Source organism: Mustelus asterias, chromosome 29 (assembly GCF_964213995.1).
Source record: "Mustelus asterias chromosome 29, sMusAst1.hap1.1, whole genome shotgun sequence".
Taxonomy (NCBI): Eukaryota; Metazoa; Chordata; class Chondrichthyes; order Carcharhiniformes; family Triakidae; genus Mustelus; species Mustelus asterias.
The window spans coordinates 17,391,204-17,398,110 of record NC_135829.1 but is presented as its reverse complement, the minus strand read 5'-3'; the positions used below and the strand labels follow the sequence as shown (position 1 = coordinate 17,398,110).

Here is a 6,907-nt window from a genome sequence, read left to right as displayed (position 1 = left end):
AGCTGGGCCCCGCCCCCTCTCAGGAACAGCCTGGCCAGTTCAGCCCTCAGCCCCGCCCTCTCATGCACTGGGCCCCGACCCCTCTCAGGAACAGCCTGGCCAGTTCAGCCTTTAGCCCCGCCCACTCCAGGGCTCGCCCCGCCCCTTCTTCACAGCAACTGCCAGTTCAGCCCTCAGCCCCGCCCTCTCCCGGCCAGCTGCCCCCCCCCACCCCCACTCGAGAATAAGCCCAAGCCCCCTACGCGTGTAAAAGCCCCGGCGCTTCCAGCCCACTCTGTGCTCGCCACGCCCCTTCCATCATCCGGCCTTGCCCCCTCTCATGATCAGCACATGGGGCCACTCCATGCCTGGGTCCCGCCCCCTCACATGGCTGGCCCAGCCCCCTCTAACCGTCAGCCACGCCCCCTCAAAGCGTCTATTATTACCCGGCCACTCCAACCATCAGCTCCGCCCCTCTCCCCTCAGCTCCGCCCCCTCCGATGACTCGAGCAGGCCGGTTGCCATGGTGATGCGGCGCCCTACCGCGCGGTTTTGGTTGTCTCTCTGGAAGGTTCTCCGCGCGCGATTGCCGTTTTTCTGGAACATTCCCCGCCGCCGGCCCGGGTAGGGAGAGCGTTAGATAGCATCGCCTCCCCGAGAGAAAAAATTAGCTTCATTGCGTTTTCCAGCACGGAAAGAGGCCCTTTGGCCCATCATGTCCATGCTAGCCATCAAGCATCTATCTATTCTGACCCAGCACTTGGTCCGCCCGTAGCTCCAGCGTTTCAACTGCTCATCTAAAATTCTTCTTAAATGTGAGGGTTCCTGCCTCTCCCACCCTTTCAGGCAGTGAGTTCCAGATTCCTGCCACCCTCTGGTGAAAACATTTTTCCTCAAATTTATTTATTAGAGTCACAAGTAAGGCTTACATTAACACTGCAATGAAGTTACTGTGAAAATCCCCTAGTCACCACACTCCGGCGCCTGTTCGGGTACACAGAGAGAATTTAACACGGACAATGCACCCTAACCAGCATGTCTGGGGAAGGAAACCCGCACAGACATGGGGAGAATGTGCAAACTCCGCACAGACAATGACCCAAGTTGGGAATTGAACCTGAGTCCCTGGCGCTGTGAGGCAGCAGTACTGTGCCACCTAAATCCTCTGCCCCTGAGCTTAAATCTATAAACAGTAACATTGCCATAGTCCCAGATGACCATAGGTTGCTTTCTCTTTTGAGGGGGAGAGCTGACTGGTGATGATTTAACCTGAGAGTCACCACACCTCAGGTGAGGGGCAAGGTTGAGAAGGCTATTATTCATGAACAACCTCAGCTGATACAGGAATTGAACCCACGCTGTTGACATTGCCCTGCATCATGAACCAGCCAAATGAGCTAACTGACAGATACAATCTATCCTCATAGCTAAAATTCTCCATCCCTGGCAACATCCTTGTAAATCTTCTCTCTACCATCTCTGGTATTTACAGTTCTAGCATAACTTACCTGCTCTTATATTCTATGCCTGACTAGTTAAGGAGAGAGAGAAGGTTGGAGTGAGTTTGGGGTGGGAACGGTGGAATGAGTTTGGGCAGGAGGGAAGGTTGGAGTGAGTTTGAGGGTGGGGAGGGAGGGATGGTTTGAGAGGAGGAGGGACTTGAGGAAGAGAGTTGTATGTGTGTTAGGGAAAGGGGAGCTGATTCCAGTGTGTAAGATAGTGAGGGGTGAGAAAGTCTGAAACTTTTTTGTGACAAGGAGTCATGTAATAATAGTACTTTTTATAATCTGCAATGAAATTCAAATGTTCCTAGACCACATCAAATGGGTGGAATTATTCGACTTCAAGTGTATGTGTTGGAGGAAAGGGGTTTCACCGAGTCTTCTGTCAAAAAACAAAGAACAGTACAGCACAGGAACAGACCCTTCGGCCCTCCAAGCCTGTGCCAATCATGATGCCTGCCTAAACTAAAACCGTATACTCTTACAGAGTCCTTATCCTCCCATTCCCATCCTTTTCATGTATTTGTCTAGATGCCCCTTGAATGCCACTATCGTACCTGCTCCCACCGCCTGTCATCATAGAATATGGAGAGTTTGGCTAAAACCTCCAGGAGTATGTAAAGTAATAAAAGTTTGCTAAGTAGGTTAAAAGCAAAACTTAGCTATGGAAATCTGTATGTTCCAGAATGTGAAAATGTAACAGTCATATACTGAATGTTACTATTATGCTTTTTTGCTGGTTTGTTTTTGTGAGCACCTGGGGTGATGTCAATTTACCAACAGTTTTTAAAATATAAATTAAATTATTGGATGTGGGTGCTGCAGGCAACGCCAGCCTTTGAGACGGTGATGGAGAGTTAAAATGGGGTCACATTGGAAAATAGTTTGCAAAGCTCTGCTGTGGTCCTTTGCTTCACTTTGTACATGCATAATCCAGCAAGGCCATGTTTTGTTGTTAGTATAAACTTCACTACATGCATAAACTGCTTTGAATGCTGAAATGCTGAGGTCACTTTGGTGATTTGATACAAACGCATTAGTCCACAGGCTTGAAATAGAATAGATGGTAATAGAGGGTAAGCAAATGGAAAATAATATTACTACCCACTTGAAATCTAATAATTCTACCCATTTGAAGTGGTCTAGAAACATTTGAATTTCACTACAGATCATATAAAGTGCTATTATTAAGTAATTCCTTGTTACAAAAAATGTTGAGACCTTTTGGTCTTCAGCCATTCTCACACCTCAGTAACTTATCAATTATTCTTTGCTTGCCCTCCCCAAATACATTACTCCACACTTCTCAGTCCCTCACAGTTTTAAAGTTTATTTATCAGTGTCACAAGTAGGCTTACATTAACAATGAAGTTACTGTGAAAATCCCTTAGTCGCCACACTCCGGCACCTGTTCGGGTACACGGAGGGAAAATTTAGCATGGCCAATGTACCTAACCAGCACGTCTTACAGACTGTGGGGAGAAACTGGAGCACCTCCCGGAGGAAGCCCACACAGGCACGGGGAGAACGTGCAGACTCCACACACAAGTGACCCATGCTGGGAATCAAACCCGGGCCCCTGGTGCTGTGAGGCAGTAGTGTTAACCACTGTACCGCCCCAAACACAAACTTTCAAGTAGTGACGAACATCAAGGCACTGCTGAGATTTGAACTCAGGATCTCCTGTTTACTAGGCAGATGCTTTAACCAACTAAGCCATGGCACCCCATTTCTGAGCCCTGCAGAACTCCACTGGATATGGGCCCTTGTCTCAACGACATCCACTGACCTTGTTAGCTGTTTAATTGACTTGTCCATGGGTGACCGATGTCACTAATCTGAGACAAGGACAATGATGCAAAACTTTGGCTTAAGGAAGGAAAAGATCTGGCGAAATGGGCAAACACACGGCAGATGCTGTTTAATGCAGAAACATATGAAGTAATGTACTTGGGGGTGGGGGGTGTTGGGAAACAACATGGAGAGGTGATCTAAATGAGTATAACTCTTTAAGAGTTTTGCAAGAACAATGGAACCTGGGGGGGTGAGGGCGAGGGGGGAGGGAGAGAACAACATGGGGAAGTGACATAAGTGTTGCCAGAACGGCGGAACCTGGGGCCGTTTCTTTGAAGATAACTACACAATTTAATAAGATGATAAAGAAAGGATACTTGGCTCTGTAAACTGGGGGATTGAACACAGAATCCCTCCACAAGTCCTCATAGTTTTGGGGCTTGGAGGCCAATTGTAAAACTCTTACTGCCCTAGCTGGGAGAAGCTAACCCAAAAAAACCCACCAGGGATTGAATCCGAAACTTTCCTTGTGTGTTTGGTGTAGCTTCACCCTCCTTACTGGCCTCTTGACATTTCATTGTCATTGTTTAATGATTATTAAAGAGCTGTTGATCCAAGGTGCCACCCCATTCCAGGATCTGGAAACAGACTGGATTTCACATCCGAGAGCCTGCCCAGACATTTCTCCAAAAATCCAAGCACTACCTCCTGGAAAAACAATGGCCAACTTTTAAAATGCAGATTAGTGACAGGTGCTATGTTGCATACTTTCCAAATGATGTGACTTCAAAATAGACCCCTGTTCAATTGAACATTTGAAACTGAGTTTAAAGTGCACAGAATCAATCATAGAATCCCTACAGTACAGAAGGAGGCCATTCAGCCCATCAAGTATGCACCAACTCTCCGACTGAGCATCTTACCCAGGTCCTATTCCCGTAACCTCACACATTTACCATGGCTAATCTCCCTAACCCACACATCTTGGGACACTAAGGGGCAATTTAGCATGGCTAATCCACCTAACCTGCGCATCTTTGGAGTGTGGGAGGAAACTGGAGCACCCGGAGGAAATCCAGATGTGGGGAAGAATGTGCAGTCTCCGCACAGACAGTCACCCAAGGCTGGAATTGAATCCAGGTCCTGGCGCTGTGAGGCAGCACTGCTAACCACTGTGCCACCGTGCTGCATTCATGTAGTGTGCAGTGCCAGCCATGCTGGCTGACGGGAAAGAAGTGTGTAGAATAGTTGACCAGATTAAACAACACCATAGTTTGATATTTGCAAAATGATTAGCCGGCATAAGAGTTGAATCAAATTTAGCCAGTATCAGGGATGAGAAATTTCTGCAGTGAAGAGATTGAGATTGGGCGAGGCCAAGGGGTTTGAGGAGTGACAAGATTGAGGGGAGGTCAAGGAGCAGGGAAGAGACTGAAGGAAGGTGAGAGCAGTGAGGAGATAGAGGGGAGATTGAGGAGTAGTAAGGGGGGAAACAGGTCCAGAGCATTACTTCACAAGACTCAAGACCAGTAATCCTATCAATGGCAAGCTGCATAAATTATCAGCTCCCTTCAAATTGTATACATATTGATATGATATGGAACAAAATGGCTTCCATTCCATTATTTCATAATCGTTGGAGCGATTGGAGTTGGGTGTATGGATCCTGCTACAGATTTGCTGTGTTTTTGATGCATCTTTTAATTTTCAAAAAACCAGAATCAGATCAGAATCGGAAGGACCAAAGGCACGCCACAAACCCACATGAGAGAAAGAGCAAACAACAGGGATAAGTACATGGATTGGAAGGGAATACAGGGATATGGGCCAAATGCATGGGGAGGGCTCCATGGTCGGCATGGACCGGTTGGGCTGAAGGGCCTGTCTCCGTGCTGTTTTGCTCTATGACTCTGTGGCAGCTGTGGATGATTGACCAGAGATTAAGTTTGACAATGCTCGAGAGTTGGTTGCTGTGTGCTATGACAACCTGCATTTTATGCTAATCATTTTGGGAAAGAAATGTGTAAATTGGGTGGCCAGGTTACACAACATGAGACAAATTTCCAAAAATCTCCTGGTGGGTGCAAGTTTAAATTCAAACCGACTGAATAAGAATGAATGGCAATGTCTGTGATTGAGATTGTGAAATTATCATTTTTATTGGCTTTGTGACATGCAATTTTAATATATGCTTCAGATGGATTTTAATTGAGCAAACACTTCAATCACAAGGAGAGATTATATAAAATGAAGATAGGAGGTGCGTAGCGAGAGCAAAAGGGAAATTTGCACAAATCATTGAAGCTGGGAAAGGGGAGACTGAGAAAGAGAGTCATTCACTCTGCGAGTGGGTGGGGGGCGCAGGGTAAGAGATAGCGAAGGGACGGCGAAGAAGGAATGAGAGAGACTTTCACTGATGTACTGGTTTTGTAAAACTGACAACAGGTTAGATGGTTCCGGTTGAGATTGGCAGAAAAGTACATGGTGCCGACTAATCCAACTGGATTTTTGATTAGTCCAGTAGAATGACCAGTTAAATTGATCACCTGCTAGAGAATCCAACTGAGCACAGTACAAAGTTACCCCCAGTTCAGACAAGTAACATCTTTAACTGGTCTGGACTGAGCTTTCCCCAGACTGGAATGGAAGATAATGGGAAATGTTGAACTGTTTGTTAAATCTCTTTCCCCTTTCCTTGCCACTCCCCCGCTTTTAATCTGCGCTTGACCCTGGTGGCTCTGTGACTGAATGCGTTGGTATAGCCGGGGGTGATCTTTTCGTCACATCATCTGGCTGTTACCTCTTGGGATCCTCCCTGACATTGACCCCCATTGACTGCAGGTGGGATTGAAGTTGGGATATTTCCCTGCATCTCTCTCACTTCCGAACATCTTTGAGGATGAAGAACCTCTTGATCATTTTGATCGCTTCCTACAGGGTGTGAGGGACACAAAATGGGGTGTCATAATTCTCTAACCACGATAATCACCTTCTGAGTTCCTCAATGTTTTCTAGGGTCAACAGTTTCACGTTGAGCTTTCACATCCCCTGGTGACTCTAGTCTTCTTGTGGGTGACTTAGTAGAGTTAGTGATGATGTGGAGATGCCGGCGTTGGACTGGGGTAAACACAGTAAGAAGTTTAACAACACCAGGTTAAAGTCCAACAGGTTTATTTGGTAGCAAAAGCCACACAAGCTTTCGGAGCTGCAAGCCCCTTCTTCAGGCTTGCAGCTCCGAAAGCTTGTGTGGCTTTTGCTACCAAATAAACCTGTTGGACTTTAACCTGGTGTTGTTAAACTTCTTAGTAGAGTTAGTGATCAGAGAAGAACACGAGCTTGATGCTGGTGGGTCTGACCATGAACACTTGGGTTACAAACAGGAAGTCTATCCTGGAACGATTGGACCAGTCTGGCCTTGACCAAGTGCATCTGTATAGTGCTCCATCTGCGGCGTTGCTGAAGACATCATGCAACTTGACACCTTTTATCATTTCCAGTGGGATTCTGGATGTGACATCCAGCTTGCTGTTGGCCCTGTCTAATCACATTGATGATGCATTTGAAGTCACCTAGAATGACCAGTATGGATATCGCAGCAGCAGTGGAACCCTCTGGAAGACCATCAGCCACTT

The 6,907-nt window shown here is 46.7% G+C and overlaps 1 protein-coding gene across 1 annotated transcript in view; it reads left to right on the top strand.

Annotated features, from left to right (window-relative positions):
• Nucleotides 1-6,907, top strand: part of slc25a44a (solute carrier family 25 member 44a) — a 352,818-nt gene that overhangs the window by 156,830 nt on the left and 189,081 nt on the right. The gene's annotated exons all lie outside the window — the stretch shown is intronic.